Below are 23,627 nucleotides of genomic sequence, written 5' to 3' on the forward strand. Positions count from 1 at the left end.
TATATAATTAGTTGTAGGGCTTTTTTTTAAGCTTTTACTTTTGTGTTTTGTTTGAAGAAGTACTTCAGGATAGAGATTATAATTGATAACACTTTTAATTTTTCCCACTTTGTTCCTGAGGTCTGTAGCTATGTTGTTTGGTGTTTATGTTTGTTATGGTATGCTATATTATTTTACTGGTACATAATGTTATTTTAAAATGCGTTGGCGAGTGGATTAGATTTCCCGTGGACCTGTCTGAATTAGACTTGTGATGGCCGTAATTGCCCATGATTGTGAAGAATGAGAATCAATAAACAACCTCATCCTTTTAGTGTCATGTTCCTCTTATAATACATTTATATCACCTAGCACGGCGTGGCCTTAATCTACTTGTCATTGTGGAACAAATAATAAAGAATAGCATATAGTTATACCCGAGGGAGTACGTGGACGAAACAGCAGTGGCTGTTGCCTCGTCTGCCTGGAGCGTGGTCTTTGGGCTCAGTAATGCCCCGATGAACACCCCACCTCCCATCTGCAGAGGGAAACTGAGAGCACTTCCGCATCCACCAGCTTAGATGTAATAGGAGACAGCAAGAATATGGGTTAGAGTATGGATTCACTCCTTCCAGGTCTGTCTCCTCTTCTCTTCTCTTTTTAAAAGTTGCAGCTACAATTAGCGAACTGGAGTACCTGCTGTTAAATTTTTGGATCTGTTGCTGGGCACCACCATAAGAGTTTTCAGGCTTGGGTATGGATGGGAGTGGAGCTAACAGGTCCTCAGCATCTCTGGAATGCAGTGAGTTTTAAGCAGTCACCTATATGCCTTTCATAGCTCCAAGACACTGAAGTCCCAGCTGTCCTGCATATCATAGGATGTTAACTTTGCCCATACCTTCTATATTAAAAATCCAAGGACTGTAGTTAGGCCAAATATGTTAATCCCCCAGAATCAAATGACAGCACAAACTGCAAATAGAGTGTAGGGAAGCAGAGATGCTGTCAGTGCTCAGTTCCTTGCAGTGGCAGGTTAGCTGGATCCCAGTTAGGAGAAGTATTCCCAGTCTTGTAGGAGGTGGCAAAATGGCCTCAAAAGGCCCTTGCTTGAATAGGGGGAACACTTTTCCCAGTTTCAAATTTGATGGCCCATATTGTCTTATATATGTTAGGTATCAGCGCCACCCAGGCATTTGCAATGATTTTCTGCAGCACTTTCAAACTACGGTGCAGTTCTGGTATTTCTTCTCTAGCCACAGTTGGTCTGATGGTTTAGAAGAATTAAGCTGAAAAAAGTAGCACTTGAATTTAGGTGTCAAGGCCTGAAGACTGTTCGAATGCAGCATTATTCCTGTGCACCTTTTCCAGGTGTTTTGCTGTAAACTAGAATTAAAAGCCCATGAAGATACGGCTAAGAGTCAGAGCCATCTAACAAATTCTTTGCACTGATTCTGACTACCTCTTTTGACAGCCCCTGTTTTTTCCCACAGCACTCATGCTTTCTCCTGGCATTAGGTCCAGAAAAAATAATTTTTAATTTCTTCAGGTCGATTTTTCCCCTGCCTCCATCCCAGCTTTTCTCTTTTTCCCCACACTTGTGCTTCCCTGTCTTTCAGCTGAGGTTATTCAAGCTTTCTGTTTTCCTTTAGCTTACACATTTCTCACATGCTGTAACCCCTGGGTTACTTCTTAGATTCCCCCACTCAGAAATAGTCCTGGCTCTTTCTCATTGCGGGTTGCTTACAGCTGGCGGCCACAGCCATTTCTGAGTGGTTTGTATCTTGGAAATACTACTCCTTCTTCTTGCACTGTGTTCCTGGAGTGGGTGGTAGCCCTTTAGGCTTTAGCCCTTTAGGATGTGCCATAGGTAAGGTGTCTGTACGGTATCTGAGATGTGAGGATGGCAGAGGGCTGGGAGGCGCGGTGTTCCTTCTCCACATCAGCCAAGAGTGGTCCAAAGAAGAGGAAGTGAATTATGCAAGAGACTCCAATACCTTGATCAAATTTCTTTCTTGAGTTTCATTGGCAGACTTCAATTTCGCTGCTCCTGAGGTCAGACTGTTATGTTGGAGAGTCTGACGAGCGCTCGCCGTGTAACAGAACAGCGAGTTTCTAGAGAAGCCCCTCAGAGCCCCGGTGTGACGTAGGTCTTCCCATCAAACTAGTTTTCCATTAATTAAAAAAGTATGCACCCTAGATAGCGTGAACTCTCCGATAAGGATAGTAGAGACAAGTTATTTATCTTCAGCCTTTTAATACTTTTTTTTAACCTTTGCTTATTTCTTCTGTGTTAGTTATTCATGTCTCTTGCTTATCTGAAATGTCTTTGCTGAAACCTAGAGGAGGATCATTGCTCTATTTTCTAACTTCTCAATCTTGTCCTAATCAAAAATGTAAATAAATGCATAATGATTTGCATGTCATTAACTTCAGAAAAACACTGTCATGCTAAAAATCAATGTTTTTTGGAATCTAATTTTCTTGCCTGCCCGAGAAGTAGCACCTGGAATTCACAAACTAAGAATTCTGAAAATAAAAACTACTTTGAGCACTGCTGTTTACTTTCTGCATTTACTTCCTGCATTTTTCAGTACAGCTAGGGAAGAGCAATAATTTAAAAATAGGGTGATGGTGACTTTTCTAACCGGTTTCTCTCTTCAGTCTTCATACTTCAATAGAAAGCTTCATTGCTTTTTTTTTTTTTATTTAAAAGTGAACAAACTTAGCATGGTAAATACTTACACTGAACTTGCCAGCACTGATATCGTTGTGATCATTTGTGAACACAGCATCTAACACATTCCATAAATTTCAGGGAAAGTACCTATACCTGTGGACAGGAACTTGCAGATTTTGAGGAATAGAGGGAAACCAGGAGAAAATAATGCCATTGGAGCCAGGGTAGCAGTGTAGCTGACTGGATTTCAGTTTCCCGAGCACAGAGCTTTGTGTATGAACTGAAAGATCAGGCTGTGAGTCTCTGTATGGAGCAATCAGTAGACAAGGATACAGCACAGGCACTTTGCCAGCAGTTTACACAAGTGTTTTTGCTTCATGTCAGAGATGCTGAGAATAAAAATTCTTGGGTTCTTGCTCGGTTGTGGAGATGATTGTCACTGACATCTCGGGGATGCTGAGTATGTGTATTGGACGCAGTTGTTCTATCTTTAAGAATAAGCAGATGAGATGTAATTCATGTTAAAAACCTAGGGTCTGAAACGAGCCCTTGATATGCATCATTTGCCCAGAATTCAGGTCTTGTTTTAATAGGCTGCCTTCAAGTCAGTGAGTCTGTAGGCCAGCACAGGGTTACTTTGGATCAGATGCCATAGCATATAAGGGCTATCCCTATCTGAAAGCGCTAACGGTCTTTGAAAACAGGATTATCAGTAGTCCTGCAAATACTGTGTGCTGCTGGAGTGCGTTGTACTGTTGGTTAGAAATGCACATTCTGGACCCCTAAGGAGCAAAAAGAAAGGACCACTGTTACTGATGATTCAATATAGCAGCTTTAACATGTCTTTTCTTTCAGGAAGGAGGGGAAAACAGTGTGTAACACTTCTGTTGGTACAAATAAAGACCTCATTCTAAATGGTGAGATAAAACATAAGGCAAAGTGTGGATCAGATTTAAGTTGAAATTATATTTGAAAAAGCATTTTGATTTTCTTTGCTTTAACACGTTTAGCATATGGTTCTGTCTGATGTCTGAGATACAGTGGCTGTATTTCATAAATTTCTGTATTAAGAGTAAACAGTATATGATCTCTCAATTAAAAAAAAACTCAAACAACCCCCCCCTTTTTTTTTTTTTTTTTTTTTTTTTTTTTTTTTTGGAAACCAGCTAAGTTTTTAGAAACCAACTAGGCTACTGTGTCTTTTTGATGGTAAGAAACACAGGAGAGCAGTGCCACAATGCATGATGTTCACTCTTGAGCATTTGTTCTTGTGAGTTGGGGTCTGTTGTAGCATGTGGGGAAATGTGCCTTGTGCTCAGCAGTGTGAGTGGGCTGCGAGGATCTTGATAGCCATGCATGGTTGAGCAATAGGATGCTTAATGAGGGGATGCTGAACGAGGCAATAAGTGTTGTGCCAACACCTTCTTAGAGGCACCAGAGACCATGCCTTTACAATTAAATAAAATAGGCCAGTGTCTGTTCTCCATCCCTGAGGCCAAATGGCATGGCACAGCTCCCTCCCGCACACCTGAGCTCGCTTCCTCTCCAAAACGGAGTGGCAGTGACCAGACTGTCTGTCGGGGATGGATCCTGAGGTCTCTCAGTGCCCGAGTTTTGCCCGTGCACTTGCTCTCTGGGATGCTGGGATGAGCAGGCAAAAAACATGCTAGCAAGGGCGCAAGCAATTAAGCAGCATAAACAGTCTCTGGCCTATTTTGTTTAGTATAGCTGCAGCTGTAATGTTCAGGACCTATGGCATCATTCTTCTGAAATTGTTATTGCACGTTCATGTAGAAGGGGTTGTCATATGTAATTGATTTAAACCATTCATACGTTTGGATTCTAAATGTCTCCGATTTAGATTTTGGTAACACCGTTATACTTAGCCACGTACACTGGTTCATTGTTGCCATTTCAGATTCATAGTGCATGTGTGCTTTTTGTTTAATTAAACTTTAGTGACAAAATATCAGCAGTGTGAGTACTTGACAAAATTTGAGAATTGTAATGAGGATGCAGTAGTTATGGAAATACAGTACTGGGACTAACATCCTTTCAATTACAAACAGAGGATATTTACTCTGAGTAAATTTTGAAAGCAAGCCTTACAAAAACAGTTAGTTAAACGGTATTTTTATATTCAACGCTGAGACTGTGAAGCTATGAAACCAGCAGTTTCAGCTTTAAATCTAAAGTTTAATCACCAGAGTATAAGAGAGAATATGTTCAACAGTCCTTATTCTGACTATCAAGATGCTCCTCCTTTAATTTTGTTAACACTGCAATATAAATATTTTAAATCATCCCACCATTACACCGTTATGACTGGGGATGTGAGGAGAGGCTGTGTATCTTGAATAGTTTGTGACTTTTGCAGATCATCCTTTCACATTTTTAATTCCCAGGTAGGGAGATCTGTCTCTGGGTCACTTACGATACACTGATACACCAACTAGAATGAAGCCTGACTGGAGTACTGAGGAAAAAAAAGGGTAGATGAGAAGAAGGGACAAAGATGACAGCTCTTAAAGGAGAGAAGGAGAGATGGAGAGAAATGACCAAGAGTGAAGCCTGTAACAGTTAAGGTGTTGCATTATGTTAATCCTAACCAGGGAGAAAGTGTTTGCTGACCTTAATGTGGGTTGTATGGGTTAAAATAATCTGTGGAAAAGGCAAAAAGAGAAGTATTAGAACAAGTCCTTAAAATGCCACATATTTAATCCTGCTGGTAAAAGAACCTCTGTTGCTGGTGAAAACTAATGTCTCTGTTTCCGCCCCTGTAAAAAATATAAAATTCTTTCCCAAATTTAACTTTACTTCTTAAACACCCTTTGGCTTTCTGCATTTCTGATCAAACTGGTGTTCAGTTTCTTCATTAGTTGTAAAAGCTGCAGTTATTTTTGCAGCTGAAAGTCCATGATGTTGACTTAAGTGTAAAAGACTCAAAGTTACTTGCCTCTTCTTGGGATACATTTTAAGTGTCTCCTCTCAGAATATTTTTAATAAGAAATCTGAACCAGTCGTCTTGCTAGCTTAAGGTGTCGCTGACAGTGCGTTATACACTGGCTCCAATCTAATATTTAACCAAAATGCAGGCTATAATTAAACCATGCATATCATTAAAGAATTTGAGATGAGACTTTTGTGGGTACAGAAAGATGCTTTTGTAATGAGAAAAGCCTGTGCTCAGATCCCATCACCCTATTCGGAAAGGAGGGCTGATGGCAGAAACTGTGATGTACAGTAGGCTGTTAGTGAATTACATTGACGTTCCTCACATGTGTGTATTTTGAAAGCAGCTTTTCCAGTGAAAGAGAGTGATGGGATAGGGTGTGTCACTGGAAACCATGTTGCATTTAGTTAACAGTCACATTTTGGTTAAAATTGTTGTGTATTAGCGTTTTCCCATTTCCCCATGATTTTCAAATGTTTTACTGGATACTTTAACAGATGGAGATATTTTTTTTTCAGTTAATCATAATCAGTTAAACTGAGTCCTGCCACCATATAACACCCCTTAGGAAGTTATGAAACTGGAGGGATTCCCACCTGAGTCATGCCCCACTGCTGTGCCACACACGGGGAGGAGGAATCGGATGCCTGCTGCTACTGCTCGTCTCCCCTCCAGAGAAGGGCTTTCAAAAGACCTGATCTGATGAAAAATGGAGTGTAATAAAACTTGTGCCACTTGCTAGCCTTTGGGTTACTCCCAGGACACATCCCTACAGCTTTGATGTTAGCAGTTAAACTGGCAGGTAACTGACCTGTGGAAATCTTCCACTAGCTCTTTTAGACCAGCTGCTTTCCAATTAGGTTCCCCTTACAGCATGCCACCACTGTAGCAAGCTCAGTAATTTGGCCCATTGATTTAGTCTAGCGTGTATACATATCTGTAGCCATTATTTCTGAAAATAGATTTTTAGGTAGACTATAAATGATTGTAGCTATATGAAATATTATGGCTCTCTTAAATGATATCTATCCAATTAGACAGTATTCTCATAGAACATAACTTTGGTGTAGTATATTGTTATTGGTTTTGTTATTATACATTACTTTAATAAGAGTGCAGAATGATCCTACCATCAGTGCAGTGGACTGTACAATTTCTGTCTTCTCCAGGAAATATTAAGATAGGCTTTTCTGAAGCTTATTATAGCCTGAAAAACATAAGCAAGAAGATGATACCCTTTCCTACTACTGATGGTCGCGTATCCTTTGTTACCCGTTGTCTCTTCCTAGGAATAATAAGAAGTGTGACTGCTGGCCAGTTATTTTTTTTTTAACTTGGTTGTTTCATATATTTTGCAGTAAGAATGTCTTACATTAACTCCCAGAAGCTGGAATTGTGGGAGCAACAAAAGCTGATGTATACCCAAAGACCTTAATTCAGCTCAGTCATTGCCCCTCTCCTGTCATGTCCTGATATGCTGTTCAGATGGGACCTGAAAAAGTTGAAGAGTTCATAATTAAATGGCAATGTGTTTTGGTAGACAAGGCTTGTCTAGCTGTGTACTGCAGGCAATTACAGTTTATAAGCACGTAATTCATATTAGGATCAGCAAGATGTGTCAGCTGTGGGTTCCTGAGAGGAGGGATCTAGATGAGGACTCGAGCAAAGAGACTCAAGCAAAGAAGCAGGTCCAGGAACCAAGGAAAAATTGTGGCCTGCACTGAATATTTTACAGGGCTTTACTGCTTTAAAAAAATCTTTAATTAAGGGTTGGTTTGGTTTCACCTAACTTTAGTGGTTTAAGTGCCTTCAGTGGTGAATAGAGAATGGTCCTTCTGGAGAGCCCTTCTTTCCACGTGGCTCAGCCACCTCTGCCAGGGTGAGTTTCTGTCTCCCGCCTGAGCTTGCAGGGATGGCAGACCTGGCTCCTGTGTCCCATAAAAGTCTGCATTTGTGCTCCGGTGACTCTCTGGCTTGAGAGGGGAGGATCTGAGGAGATTCCAGGTGGAAGGCTGGCCGTTCCTCTCACTAGCATTTTCTCTCTAAAATGGGCCTGACACCTTCTTGGAAAGTCAGCAGCCCACAGAAATTCAGTGCTTTTCCTGTTTCTCACTTTCAGCCCTGTTACGTCCACTTTGATCCATCCACTCCCCATCAGAAGGCAGAAGCCCAGCAGGACGGAGAAGCCATCTGCAGGTCGCCTTCGTGGGCACCAGCCACCGTACAATCGACTCCACTCTCGGACACAAGGTGAGCTCCGACAGTTTCTCATGTGAGGGAAGAGCGATCTCAAGGTCAGCGCTAAATATCCCTCCTGGACTTTTGCCCCATAGAAGTTGTTTTGCACCTGTGGATGCTCTTTTTTCTTTGTTTCCTTTCCTGTCTGTAAGTCCGAGATCCCCCAGTGCTGTCCTCTGTGTGGTTACAGCTGTGTGAGGGATGAGAGCTGGTGACAGAGGCAGCTGTCCCTCTCCTCCTGCAGCCTGGCCTTAGTTTTGAGGTTTCCTCCGACTCCCACTGCTGCTGATAGTTGCTGCACACCATCTTTACAGTTTGTCCTCTGATGTCTGCCAGCTTGCAGCCTGTAGCTGAGGTGTTATCTATGTTTTGTAAGTACCACAAGCACCACCTGCAAAACTGAACTGAACTTTTTCTATTTTTTCCATCTGACGAAAAAGCATTACAGAAGAAAAACTTTTTTTTTTTTTTTTTAAATGCTCCTGCTGCATGAACCAGAAGGTGTGTGTCGCCTTGCCATCAGCATGGTGTTTACCTGATAGCGAAGATCACCCCTAAACAAATATTTGAAAATGTTATCGTGGAAGAACTGAGCTTGTGACAAATTCTGCTTTTTACTCTGCCCTTTGCACTTTTACAGTCAGGTTTGAAAAATAACACTTTTGTCTTGCTATGAATGCTGCTTAGCTTTTCGGACATCTATGAAATGAACGTGCAGAATAAAGCAATGTGAAATTTTTATATTTCAAAACCCATGAAAAATGTTTGAGGAACAAAAGTGTTTATTTTACATCCTTCGAGATCCTCAGCTGGTGTCAGCATCTCTGCTGAAGTCAGGTATCTATGCCACCTCAGAGCCGACTTCAAAATCACAAGCGTTAATGCAAAGAGCAGGCACTGTGAAGTAGCCTTTAAATGCCACATGGAAAAAGATATATCAAGATCTCCAAAAGATCCATACTACAAAAAATACTCCAACATAGTATGCTTTTTCACCCTTCTCCTTTCTCCTGTTCCCATTCCTATGATATCCCAATACCACTGCCGCCTTCGTTTTTTCTCCTGGGAAGAGTGGTACCTCCCACACAGCTCAGTGGCTTATATCCCATGGAGTTGGATCATAGTGTGTCACTGTTTCTTTGGTTTCCAGTGGATTATATTTCAAACCCCAAATGTCTACATACCGCAGTGTTCTCGTGTCTGATGGCTTTTCTGCCTTCCATTCCATTGAGGACATGATCTTCATTTTTAATGAGTTCCTGAAATAAAAGCCTTCTGTATGTTCCAAAGGCAGAAGACAGAAAGAGGAGCCCTTTCTAAAGTTCAACTGAAGACTTAAACATTTCCTTGAAATTTTGTCTCCTGTGGTAATCCACCTATGGGGTACGACTTTATTTTCTGTCAACAAAGCAGGACTAAAACTTTGAGGATTACTGTGAAACTTTTCTCACGTGAGACTTCAGATTGACAAAGAAGGTGTAAAACTCCATGAAGTTAAACTCATCAAACTGCTTTTTCCTTCCCTTTTTGCAAACTCCCTTACTTGCCAAACCAGATGGGACAAAACCACAATGCTAGTTAGGTGGAATGTAGCAGTTTAACACTGTTCCCCGCTCTTGATAATACACTTTTAGCAGAGAATGCATACTGACTTTTTGCATAGTTTATTCATGCTTACTATTTTTATTCAGAGTGACAGAATGTTGTGCAGTGAAAAATGACGTGTAGTAGTTAATTCAATATATTCGTATTTATTGATACCTAAGATTCTATCCTTTTTAACCTAAACTGAAAATAATATCCTGCTGAGGTCCTCAGGTGTCAACATCTTCTTACTGGTCATCTAGAAGTATAAGATGGTCCCATGAAGTATAGTCTAATTAGTGGCCTTTCGTAATTTTTGTTGCATATCAGTGTAATTGTTAACCCAAGCCTTGCTCCACAATGTTGTTGCAAAATGTTTTGTTCTTATTTTTTTCCCTCTTAGCCCTCTTAACATTTGACTACAGCTGTTTGTTTTTTTTATATTACTGTTCAGTATTTCAGCTTCTCTCCAATTCTGTCAGCTCTCACTTTGAAACTACTTTTTAATCTCTCTCTTTTTTAGTTTGTTTTTGTTTTTTTTTTAAATTTTTTAACTGCTTGAACTAGATGGTAGCTTTACCTTTTCAGTTTAGAAATTTGGTATTATTTTCTTTCTTTTTTTTTTTTGTAAACAATTTATTCTGTGGTAATGTCTCAGTAAATAACTATGATTTGGAAATGTTTGCAAAGTGAGAAGCGTCACGTATACAAACTTTTAAATATGTCATCTCTGAAAGGCAGCTATTCAACCAGTGACGAGAAGAGTGAACAAGATTACGTGTTTTCTAGACCTTTATTTATATGCCAGTCGGTTAAGAGATAAGGACTTCAGAGTTCTGTGTAAATGTTATATCTTTCCCTGAGTAGTAAAGAAATTATGCAATTGTAGAATCAGATTCACAGATGCAAAACAAGAAGAAAATTAAACTCAATATTGAAAATCAACAAAAATAAATTTAATTCCTGCTTTAGACTTGCTTTCCACTGGGTCTGTGGAATCACATCAGTGGGAGAACTTGGGTCCCCTTGGGCACTTCCGGTTGATGCGCAAGTTCCTGATCTCCTAAACATCACAGATTAAATTTAGCAGTTTCTCACACACTGTATACAAGTGTTGCATTGATAGTTGCAAATATATACAACAATGTTTGTGCTCCAGTAGCACCTAGAGGTGTTAAACAGGTGGCATTTCATCCTGCCACGTACCATAGAGAGCATTGGTTTTACCTTGAAAGCTGTCTGGCTTAAATGGAATGTAAAAATGGAATGTAAAAAAACCCCACCACCCTATCAATTGCGCTGGAGAAAGTAACCACTATATGTCATCCTGCTGTTAAAAAAATTAGGCATAGTTTTATCTGTTCAACCATGCTAATGTTCTTTCAAAATAAATTAATAAATTCATATCAAATACTTGAATACTATCACACATTTAGAAAAATAGCCATGTCACCATTGAAGTGAGTTTCTTAGGTAACCATAAATATTGGCTGCAATTGGCTACAGGAAAAAAAAAAAGTACCTTTTTGCTTCATGGCTGTCTTGTATGTTTGATATTCCTGCTGTGTGAAAGGCTGAGAGGCTGGTACAGTGAACGTCACACCTTGTACTCTACCTGTGTCTGAAAGGGTTATTTGGTTAACACTTATTTTAGTTTCAAACTTCTTAGGGAGCTTGTGAAGTCTCTGTCACTGAACACTTGTAAGAACAAGTAAGAGATACATGCTGGGATATACCAAAGTCTATTTATCTTTTAGGGGCAGAGAATCCACTAGACACCTTCTCAATGTCTGTTTGGCCCTAAATTGCCTGGCATTCAATCTGAAGTGGTCAGCTAAAAGCTTGCTGGAAAATAGTTTATGAAGCTGAGAAAGTGTGATTGAATTTATTTTTCCTGAAGAAATTTATTCACCGAATATTACACACTAGTTTTTTCTGCTGATGATAATCAGTTAATTGCTTCTCCAGAATTTCTTCATTAATTCACCTGTGTGTGTGAGGAAGACCAAAATCACGTGTTCGTTACTGTAAAGAATTTTGTTAAAAGAACATGTAGCCCCAGTGTCCTTTCCGGAGTCAGTATGTACCCAGTATGGACTGGCTACAAAGCCAGGGAGAAGTGGTGGTGTGGAATAGAGGGGTGTAAATTCCTGCTCTAGTTTCTGTGTGTGGATCATTTAATTAATGGACTGGCTGATAGTGGGGACACGCTTTTAATTCAGGCTTTCTTAAAAAGGAAGGAGTGTGGCAAATGCCCAGCAGCCGTGCTGAATTGTAATGCTTTCAGAAGATTCACTACACTAGTGAAGAAATGTTCTAGGTGCACCAATCAGTTGTTTAGTGGGATGAAAGCCAACAGGATGTCTGTGTTCCCTGGCTCGAGCTGCTCAGGGGTAAATGGAGAGACTGATGGTATTGTCACTTCTGGCAATATATAAAACTCACTGGAATGCTTGAAATTATGTTTCCATGTACTTCGCTTCCACTACAAAGGTCGTCATGATTTTTCAGGTCATGATAGACCACGTTGCTCCGAGGACCGTTCAGTGAGGTCTCCCAAATAACATCATTAAGGTGGTCCGTGTTTTGTAAAATGCTTAAGTTTCAGTAAAGAGAAAAGAGTGCAGCGGCTTCAGAACAGTTGTTTTCAATGTCTTGAAAAGATTGAAATGTGTTTCAAAACCAGTGAAAATAAAATTGTGTATAAGCAGCTGACAGTTACGTGCTTTGTGAATATTTTTTTTTTTAAAAAAACCTATTGCATCCCAAGACAGAGTAATGACAATGATCCCCAAATCAGACATTAATAAGGTACAAGGTTTTTGTGTAGTACATTTAAACTCAAGGTCAGAGAAGTATGCAGAAGAAGAGCTTCTGCTGACTTTTAGTCCTACCAAAGGAAATGTTATTTTAGTTCTACTGGCATACTCCTGAAAAGAAGCTGCAAACAAAGTTAAGTTGGTTCAATAGGATTTTATTATGGCAAAAGAAATATGTAAGTTAGATTTTAGTTTGTCTTACCCAGAGCATTCGCATCCACTTTATCCCTTGCCAGGAAAAAATCCTTTACCTGCACTGTGTTCTATTTCTTATTTACTGGATTGCATTCCAGAGTTGCTGTGGAGATTGCTGTTGTAAATGTCATAGCTGGCCATGGGATAAAGGAAGCGTTACCCACCAAAGTCTTCTCCCTCTTTCAACAGAAATTTTAACAGGCTGTTAAAAGTAGAGGCTGTGAAAACCTTCAGGCCAGGCAAGCGTGGGAAAGAGAAAGACAGGGCAGCTATCGCTCAGGGCTGGGCGTGGGTGGAAGGAGTAGGACTGGTTCCCTTGCAGAAGGGTCCTAGAGCTAGAGGAGCCAAAGAGCGGCGAAGCTGAAAGTTGAACATTATCATCCTTTGAACTTTCTGGGCTTATTCTGACTTAAGCCATGCAAGGAGAAAGGGTAGTGTGTAGCTATAGGATACTTGCATTAGACCTGGTTATAGGGCTGGTCACGAATGCTGGCTGTCCTTTAGTAAGAAACAATTCAAATATGTTGTAACTGCATCCTTTATCTTAACGTTGAACAGAAGTGATCGATGTTGCAATAGGGGATTCGGTTACATAGGTTTGAGATGTTATGGAAAATAATAAACTCAAGGTTTGAGAGAAGTACAGACAAAACCTTGAAAGTCTCATCGGAATCATTGAATTCACGTACAACGGTGTGGTCCTTCAACAGAAAAGGCCTCACAGGGATGTTGATAACTGTTTAAAGCAGTTTATATAGTGCAGCCAATATGAGTGTCCTGGTTGGGGTGAAGCGCAGCCAACTGCCCGTTCAGTGAGGGAGGCTCAGCTCACACCTTGTTGCTGTGGCAACCAGGGTCAGCTGACCTGGGTGTTTAGCCTGTGGGGAGGCATGGACAGGTCAGGTGACCCAAGCTGACCAATCCGGTGTTCCATCCCATCCGCCATGCTCGGTAGAAAGGCTGAGGGACCAAATGCGTCAGGCTTTTCTCCAGTGAGTTTTTCTCTGAGGGCCCTTCGTCTTCAGCTCTTCTGTGTGGGCTCTTCATCTTCAGTGGCTCTTCTTCAGTGGCTCTTCTTCAATGGCCTGCTTCTTCAGTGCCTCTCTTTCTTCAGTGACCGATGTCTGAGGAGGACCCTGTCGGCTCATCTGCCTTTTGATCCCAGTCAGTGTGTTCCAGTTCCCATTTGTTGCTGAGTCCAGTCTGGAACTTTCCCAGTGCCTGCCAATGACATCATCCTAGGAACATGATATGTTTTTGTATCTATTTATTTATATTGTATCTATTTTGTTATAACCTTTTTTATTTTATTATTAATTTTTCATGAAAGTAGTTTAGTGTTTTTTTCTAAACTTGTAACTCTCTTTATCTCTCTTCGTCCTGTTCTTGGAGTGAGAGGTGGGGGAGAGCATCTGTCATCTTGTCATTCGCCAACCTGGCCCAAACCACGACAATGAGTAAAAGTAGGGGTTTTTTAGAAGTCTGTATTGGATGAGTATCTGATGCTTAGGGAAGGACTTTAAGAACAGGGCAAATATACTGCAATATGTCTTATTCTAGCCTCTGAGCACGTTTGTTTCAGGGGTTCATTTAAAGCTCAGTCATGTAGCCTTCATGCGGAACAGTTACTCAGGGAACTCAAGTTGGTACATGATTTGTTTTCTTAGGGTCTCAGATGTCTGCGTGTCACCTGTGTCATGGAGTGTTGCATACCAATACCTGCTGTATGATGATATACAAGTTCTAATGTTAAAGAATGCTGGTTTTAATTTTCAGACATCCACATTGTGTTAGGCATGAACAAGAGGCCTTGAGAAGAGGACAGAGGGAATCATTTTTCGTCTCTGTAAATACTTAATGTGATGTAATTCTTTAATACTGTATATCTGCATCTGATGAAGGATGTAATGGAGTTGGATGAGATACAAAGAGAGAATAAAGAAGCTGTGACTTCAGTTTGGAAAGGAGAAGGCTGAGTGAGAAAGAACTGAGGTTTTCAAAATCGTGAAAGTGGTTGTTTAAGTGTATGTGGAACTTGTTCATTGAGTTCTGCAGCATGAGTTAAAAATAGAAATTTCTAATTGAAATTGGTAGATTGGTTTAACACAGATAAAGTACAGTTTTGCACAGTGGATATTGTCACGTATAGGCTTTGTAGCATGTGATTACCAAGACAAAGCTTCTAATAAGGGTTCCAAGAAGACTCTTCTTCTTGGAACGATGCAAAAAGATTTCCACTAGTGGTACCTGAGTAGGATTGGGTTAAACCCAGACCACGACATCTGAACACTGTTGAACCGGAGAATGCATTGACCTTGCAGTTCTCTGCTTGGTGTGGTAAGGAATCGTGGTCAATACTGGCAACAAAACATTGCCAGCGTGACCGTCGTTGGAAGACACTTAGGAATTGCACTTTATTTGGGTAGAAGAGAATCTGGTAAATCTGGTGGTTTTTTTCCTTCTCTCTCTCTGAAACAATGTCTCGATGGGTAGCAGGTTTTCAAAGCATCTAGGAGCTCCACAAGCAAACCTTAGTCTGTTATGGGGAAACTCAGTAACCTCTTAATTGAAAATGTTACATTTCAGGTGGGGCATTCACTGATGATAATGTGTTTTAAGCTATTCAAAATATTGTTTACAAATTGAATGATAGATAATAAGCATAAATCTCCAATTTGCTAATTATGATGCTAATAGGTCATTAACAACTGTTTCTATTAGCAATTAGTGATGATGCTTAATTTGGGTTGCTTACTATTGTGTTTGCATTTATTGGTACTAATGAGGCATGTAAGATACTCATGTTATTTGTCCTCTGAAGATTTATCTGAAAAGTCAAGGGAAGTCATCGTGCCTCTGTACTTGGCACTGGTGAGGCCTCACCTCGAGTACTGTGTTCAGTTTTGGGCCCCTCACTACAGGAAAGACATTGAAGTGCTGGAGCATGTCCAGAGGAGAGCCACCAAGCTGGTGAGGGGTCTGGAGACCAGGGCATATGAGGAGAGGCTGAGGGAACTGGGCATGTTTAGTTTGGAGAAGAGGAGTCTGAGGGGAGACCTCATGGCCCTCTACAACTACCTGAAAGGGAACTGTAGAGAGGCAGGGGTTGGCCTCTTCTCCCAAGGGAATAACGACAGGACCAGAGGAAATGGTCTGAAGCTGCGGCAAGGGAGATTTAGATTAGATATTAGGAAGAATTACTTTACTGAAAGAGTGGTCAGGCACTGGGACAGCCTGCCCAGGGAGGTGGTGGAGTCACCATCCCTGGAGGTATTTAAGAAACGTGTAGACATGGCTCTTCAGGGCATGCTCTAGTGCCCAAGATTATTGGTTTGTGGTGGGGTGTTGTGTGTGGGGTTGCGGGTGTGGAGTTTAGTAGGTGGGTGCTTTTTTTTTTTTGTGGTTTTTTTTTTTTTTTTATGTGGTTGGACTCGATGATCTCAGAGGTCCCTTCCAACCACTAAGATTCTGTGATTCTGTGATACTGCTATAAACATAGTCCTTGTTGTTTTCCCCTCATACCATTTATTCACTTTTCTGTTTCCTACTAATAATAAAGTAGTTATAATTTCCATGCCCATAATTTCCATGCAAGTGTCCAGCAAAATTTATGGTCAGAGAATGTTCTGTGTAGTCCTTTTCAGTGCCACATTAAATTTTTCTGATTTGTCTGTGATTGGTCATGTTATAATGTACATAATATCAATAAGAAAGTACAATGGTATGACCCGTCGGAGTTGAGATGCCTTGTAGATCGCATCCGCTCACATCACCCTGCTGGTGAAGAAGGTGAAGTGAAGGTGGGAGGTGGATAGGGAGAGACAGAGAAGACTTGCAATGCAAGGTACAGCCAAACTGGGCCATGGCAGGTGGGCTTCTTAATGTAGTACTGAAGCAGATTTTGACTAGATAACATTGGATAGGTTAGATTCGTGGTTTTGCCATAATGCTCACGGTTTCTCTCCCAGCTGAAGCTACGGTCCATAATCTCACCAAAGCAGTGATGCAGTATCTTGAGAGCCCTCAATGAGTTTTGCTCCAGGAATGTGTTCAGTTGTGCTGTGAACGTATGCTGAGCTTCGGTGACCAATGGCATCTTGTGGCAGTGAGTTCCTCAGCTTCACGGTGTGTTTTGAGCTTGTGAGATTCACTTGCTGTTTCTTACTCCTTTTATTAGAGGAGGTAGTAAGTACTCTGCTCGGTTTCTCCAGGCACTCATGATGGTACATACCTATCAGTAAACTTTCCCCAGACTTAAGAAGTTGTAAGACATTTTTTTCTTATGTGCATGCTAGCTGTTTTATATATTTATTTTCTTGGTCAACTTTCTGTATCTTTTCTAGTTCTTCATTAGCCCTTTCGAGCCTGGGAGGAAGCAGAGGAAGACAGGGAAAGCATAGGGCCAAGACCTGCATTTCACATATTTATAACGTCACTTAATATCTTTTATTTTGTTCTTTATTTCTTTCCTAATATTCTTGTTAATCTTGTGAATGCAGGATGTAAAACTGACAATTGCAAAATACTGTTTGTCTTGAATGGCAGTAATTAGCTCAGTTTCCACTGCTGTATGTGTAGAGCTGTTTTTGCCCATGTTACTTCATATTTGTCAACTTCATGTTCAATCTGCCATTTTCTTACCCAGTCATCACTTTCTCCTGTTGCTCCCTGCAGCCAGCTTCTTTCCTCCCTTCAGGTTTCTCCTAGACCTTGTTGAACATTAACCTGGAAACACCCTGAGAGTGATATAAGTTTTGCTATTTGATGTAGCTCCATGGACAGCTAGTGTTGCCTTCCCTGTAGGAAACAGGACCCTGAGCTCCTCTTTGGAGGAAGAGCTGTCTTGAGAATCCTGCAGGATAGCTCAGAGAGGTCAGGCTGCTCAGATCTCACTCTGTGCATTATTGCCACTACTGGCTTTTACAGCTATTTTGTGCTCCCTGCTATTATTTATTTCTTCCACGTAGCCAGAAAAGCATACTCGATCAGCTAGAGATTAAAGAATTGCTTAATGAAAGCAATATGCATCTTTCAACAAATGAGTATTTTTATATTTGATATGCACAAATGTGCTCTTCGGGGTTCCTGATAATTTCTTTTCTTTCATTTTAAGTCTGTGGTGCAGCTTGGAATTGTAGCTGAGGTCAGGGTGACACTGTGCAGCATTAGCTTTGCTTAATTCCTGACAGACACACACCTTGTATTTTCAGGGGGTGGAAGGGAAAGGTTGTTTCTGTCTGAGATTGCATTTGAATCAAAATACTCTGTTTCTCAGGGTAAAGATCACTCAAACAGCTTACAAGTACCCCGTGTATATGAATATTTGAATGCACTTAACAGGCTACATGGCCATATACTGCTTTGGGGCATATTAACATTTATTTTTTCTGCATGGAGGGCCAGTTCTCCGTATAGCAAGCTACATATGTGTAGAGCTGGCTTTAGTAATCTGTAGTAGCAGCTGAGTGTCTTTTATAGGGATATATGACTTTTTCAATACCTTTTATTTTGAGGATAAATTTTTATTTTGAGAATAAATTTTCTTAGTATTATATTATTTCATAGTACTTATGGGGTTAAACAAACAAATTTGTGGATAACAAAACTGGGTCCCATGGACGAGACTAATTAACATGTATATAGGCAGATAAAACCAATGAAGGGAACAAGCTGTGAATAGAAGAAACATGTCACAAAAACCAGCATGACCCAGATTTGAAAGTTACTGAAAATTTTATGTGCTTTCTTTAATTGTATTTACAGTTTCTATGTTCAAGACAAATCAAAGTTTGTAAAAATTGAAGACCCTAAATTGCATTCATACTGTGAGTAGGGATACAGTGCAGAATAGATCGCCTGTGGAAATAATAGCTGATGTTCTCTGCAGTAGATCCTTACTGGAAAATCCAAACGAATAAACAAATTGATGCCTGGTGTAACTCCGTTTACTGCAATATGTTACATGAGCAAGGATTTTATATCCGTGGCTCAGATGCTTTGTTGGTATTAATAAATGAAGTTCCACTAATGTGCTAAATGTCTTTGTGGTGATGAAGAGAATCACAGAATCACAGGATTGTAGGGGTTGGAAGGGACCTTCGGAGATCCCCCTGCCAAAGCATGGTCACCTAGATCAGGTTGCACAGGAGCACATCCAGGCGGGTTTGGAATGTCTCCAGAAAAGGAGACTCCACCACCTCTCTGGGCAGCCTGTGCCAGGGCTCTGCCACCCTCAAAGTAAAGAAGTTTTTCCTCATGTTGGAATGGAATTTCCTGTGTTCCAGTTTGTGCCTGTTTCCCCTTGTCCTGTCGCTGGGCACCACTGAAAAGAGCCTGTCCCCATCCTCCTGACACCCACCCTTTAGATATTGATAAGCATTGATGAGGTGCCCTCTCAGTTTTCTGTCCTCCAGGCTAAACAGGTTTCTCAGCCTTTCCTCAGGGGCAATATTTTTTACTTCTCCACAGCACCCAAGTCAGCAGACCTTAACTTCAATACTTTGATAATAAACAGGCCAAGTCATCATATGTGGTACACACCATCCTGTCTGCCCCGGCACGTAACCAGCAAAAAGCCAAACAAGGCTCATGGGGATAGGGACTGGATTATCCACATGAAGGAGGTGCAAGTGGGTAGCGGGGAGACGCAACTGGACAGAACTCAGCGCCGGTGTGACAGCCTTTCTGCAGAGTGTAAAACCAGTGCTTCACTGATGCACCAGTCTAAAGGTCATGTCTTGGCATCAGCAATGGTATGCAAACAGGTAACGCTATCACTGAGATGTTTGGAGGGGGAGTCAGCACCACGCAGCTGTGTCTCACGGGTGCTCGACAGGAGACAGCTGGAGTCAAGCGTCCTTTTCATAAAATGTCAGAGCTGCCTTCTTGGGGGTTTATTTTCCTGGTGTAATTCTTTTGTCATGAAAATTGCAGTGTATTTTCAGCAGAAGTAAATAAGCGTTGCATAATTTGGTTGATTGGTGTGGGTTTTATTCGTCTAACTTGAGATCTCCACTGAGATTTGTGTACATCTGTCAATTTTATTCTCCCTTCTCCTATCCCTTTATCAGAGAAGAATGTTTGCTTGGGAACAGTGACTTTCCTGGGATGATGAGTTGTTAATGAGACTCAAAATTGATACCTATTTGTTTTGATCTGAGATTGTGATCTTAATGCGTTGTTTGCATGTCGCTATCCAAAATATGCAAAGACTTAGGATTTTGTAAGTTGTGGAAAGCTTTTGTATTCCATTTGTTGTGCTTCCAGTTTCATTGAACCTTGTGTCTGCTGTCTGTGTTCATCAGGGAAGGAAGAGAATTCTATCCTAGAGTGAAACTATTCATTTAAAAGTCAATGTATTGTCAGTATAGATGCTTAAGATTTGCTTCTGCTCTACGTATCTGCTGTGTTAAAGCACATAAACATGTGTTGTAACATAAAGGAGTCTAATCTTGTTGAATACTCACCAATGTATATGGAGATAATCCCGTTTAGGCAGCTCAAAAAATTCATGGGAATGTTTTGTTACTTGCTATACCTACTTACGTTGGTAAGTCTCATTCATGGCAAACTGTGCTCATAGCGCGTTTTGAGGCTCTTGTTTTCTTGTGGTTTTATTTTCTCATCTGGTTCCCTTCCAGCTCACCACTTTTCACAAGTAAATCCTAGGCTGGATTAGGAAACTCAATCCCAGATCCTGTTGAATCGAGTGATTGAATTTGGGGAGGCAAACTCTCTCCAGGATTCTGCCAAGGAAGGGTTCACATGCTGCTCATTTAAAGGGCGTCGTTCCCTGTACGATGATGGAACAAAAAAATGTATTATCCCCGTTGAACTGGGATAAACTGAGCAACACCTATTTTGTGTCATTTTCACATTTTCTTGTTTGTTTGGCTTGTAATTTTCTCAATGAAAAGACTGTGCACCGTCAGATTAATTGGGCCTGATGAATTTTCTTGAGATCATGTGGCAGCAGCTCTTAACCTTTGTAGCTTGTTATGTGCACGGTGATTTACTTGCTAAACCTTAACAAAATTTTAAATTAGCACAAGTGTTTTCTTTATTATTGACATGGTTGTCATAGTATTTATAATAAGAACAGTTTAATTGTCCATGACAGGTCGATCAAATTATTTGAAATATATTGCTGCATTTTATCTTGCATTTCTATTTCCTTTAAATACCGCTAGCATCATATAAGCTAGTTTATTTCTTCTGATAATGGCAAATGTTTTTCTTAACCAAATTTTTAACCCAACCTCTCCCAAATACTAACAATCGTGTCCTTTTACACCAACCTAAATGTGTTGCCAGTAAACTGAACCGAATGGGAATGGGTTGACCTGTGCATTCACACCGCTGTAGTTGAAGGCAAGACCTGGCAGTCGAATAATTTCCTTCTGAGGGGGTCGGCTCTCCTTGCGCAGGTCAGCCACAACTCCGGTATCTCCCCCTTTCATTGCTTCGTCTTTCATCTCTCTTCACTTACTGTAGCTCAGCCAGGGAAGTTACTAAATGCCCATCTTTCACTAAAATTCCTATCTTGAAGAGAATGATAAAGAAACAGAGGCTGCAGCTGCCCTCAGTGATTTGTGATTTATAACTCGGGGGAGTAATCTCCCTCCTGTTGTCAAAACGGGAAATAGTGTTTCCACAACGCGGCAATGATTGTTTAGATGGTACATGTAAATAAAATGGAGCCATCTGGACTGCTGAAAGCATGGCAAATACAGTACTCTGCTAGATTGAGTAGATTAAGTAGACTATTTCTTCCTTTTAGGTAATCGTAATCTGTGGATTCCATTCACTTCTTGAAAATATTTTTTTTTTCTTTTTGGTCAGCAGCTGGTAACATTTACAACCCTTGGAATGTGCTGAAGTCTAAAAAACAAGCAGCCCGCTTTTGTTTGGTAAATGCAATGGATAGGCTTAGACTCAGAATCCAGTTTCAAGTATAGGTAGAAAATGGGTACAAGTCTTTCTGTGAATCCAAGTTTCAAAGTTGCCCACCTTCTCATAAAACAAAAGCATAGAAATTTTGCAGTGCAAAATTTAGGATTGACTTCACTGAGTTGGGCAGATCTCATGAGTTACATGCAAAATTATAGCCAAGGTAAGCACCTTCTGGCTTTTCAAAAAGCTTTTATTATTTATTAGTTATCATGGATTTTGCAGTATTCGGGAAATGAAATAATTATGAGCCATGAACTGAGGATGACACGTTTTTCTTTCATCACTGATTACTTATAATTTGCAGTAATACTTATTACTTTAATTATATTGCCATTTTATGTTTAGATAAGCATAGGAAGGAGGTATTTTTCTTTCCATAACTGAACATTTTTTTTAACCTACTATGAACAGGCAACAAAAATGCAGGATCTGATTCTAGTCTTTGTTTTGATATCATGAACTCAGAATTTAAGCTGTCTGGAATTATATTATTCTTTATACATTGTGGCTTTCCTAGTAATATGGGTCTCCATGAGCTCAAGTTTTAGAGTGAAAATGTTTCAATTTAGAAATGTTGAACATAGGCATTGAATTGGTTTCACATAGACTACTAGCAAGACATCCAGGTATTTCTGGGGGATGAAAAAGGATTGTTGGCAGTGCCCATTTTATTCTTGAGCTTGTCTTCAATACTCAGCCTGAGTATTACGTATATTGCAGTTGTTTTAGTGGCTACAGACCATCCCTTAATGAAGTGCCAGGCAAAAAAAAATGCTTCATGTGGTCTCTTCTTATTTGAATTCTCCTTAGTTGGTCACACGCTCAGAGGTCTCAAATCCTCATCGTATAAGTTAAACCATGCTCTGCTTCAGGTGATTGTCAGTCCAACTGTTTGGAATACAACTGCTGCTTAAATATCTTGCAAGATCTACTGATCCTGACTCTTCAGTGTTTTCCCTAACGGGACCTTTTTAATGAAGGTTGTACTACACTAAGTAATCTGCTAGGGAAGCCAGGAGCCGTGAGTGATACGCTCTGACTTTGTGGCTGTCCCACTTTATGAGAGGAGGAGGGAAATCTACAAAGCTGTTGTCCTAAGGGTTCCTACTATAGGTCCTTCTCAGATCCTGATGGATTTGTATTTATATTAACTCATTTACTTATGAGTTTACTGATGAGTTACTATGCTCCACATTTATTCATGCTGATCAAGAGTCATACATCAAATATGTAGATTCCTGGCTCTTGCTGTCACAAAAGGTTTTGCTTCATATAGCACCACACGCTCCTTTTGGCTTCCAGATGCAAGTGGTCGTGATTTTCTGCCCAGTGGTGCTCAGCTTGTGCGGCCATGGAGCAAAGACAAAGCGTGTCACTGAGTTTCAGGGTTTGCATATACTCTTAACTTTACCCACTTGCTGTTCCTTCTGCATTATGCATGGCCAAGGTGTTAAGAGATCAGCAGTTTGCATGCAGGTCAAAACTACTACGTGAGGTCTAACAACTGTTTAATTTGCTAAGTATTTTGGAAACAGGTTTAATAAGGGCCAGTAAAGTCAAGTCAGCTGTAACACAGGTTCAAGTGGGGTCATGAACATGGAGCAAAACTCTAGAAAAAGTGAAAATAGCCCTCGTTCAGTCTTCTGCTGTTGCACGGTCCAGGCAGAATCTGTCTTGGAAACGATCTGGGTCTGTTGAACTGGGCAGTGGAATGACCCTGATGTCTTGCTCACAACTTCACGCCTTGTCTTCCCTCCTCCTCTACATCAGAGAATTAGAAGAAGCCATCTAGTGCCTGAGTAGGAGGGGGTGGCTGAGGGATCTCTTCTGTACCTCTACGTTGTACTTACATGGAGCGCTCTTGGTTTTGTGCTAACTTGTCTCATTTTAGCATATTCTGTTGTCCCGATTCTCGATGCTGCCTTTTTCCTGTGTCTGCCTCTTCAAAGGTACTTAACAATGTGTGGCACTGTGGAGGTTCTCTGTGTCTTTAGTGTGTATGAAATTAACAGTACATATTTATATTGTCTGTATTTGGACAGGAATTAAATTTTGGTTTTTTTGCTGTTAGCATGAACTTGCTGCTGTAAGTAGTGAATAATCTGAAGCTGCAAAGCATCTGGCGTTTCTGAAGACCATTCTCTGCTACCACACAATATACAAGCATTTAAGCCTCCTTTATGTTTTGACTGCTGAGGAAAAAAGATTAGAGTAGTCGAGCATAGCAAAA

At 40.6% G+C, this 23,627-nt stretch overlaps 1 protein-coding gene across 1 annotated transcript in view; it reads left to right on the top strand.

The window, feature by feature from the left end:
- The window catches only part of SHANK2 (SH3 and multiple ankyrin repeat domains 2), a 407,070-nt gene that overhangs the window by 41,581 nt on the left and 341,862 nt on the right, over positions 1-23,627 (top strand). Inside the window, exon 7 of the mRNA XM_054200512.1 lies at positions 7,729-7,859. The gene's annotated coding sequence lies outside the window, so the exon portion shown is untranslated. The remainder of the gene's footprint in view (positions 1-7,728; positions 7,860-23,627) is intronic.

This window comes from Rissa tridactyla, chromosome 4, assembly GCF_028500815.1.
Source record: "Rissa tridactyla isolate bRisTri1 chromosome 4, bRisTri1.patW.cur.20221130, whole genome shotgun sequence".
Taxonomy (NCBI): domain Eukaryota; kingdom Metazoa; phylum Chordata; class Aves; order Charadriiformes; family Laridae; genus Rissa; species Rissa tridactyla.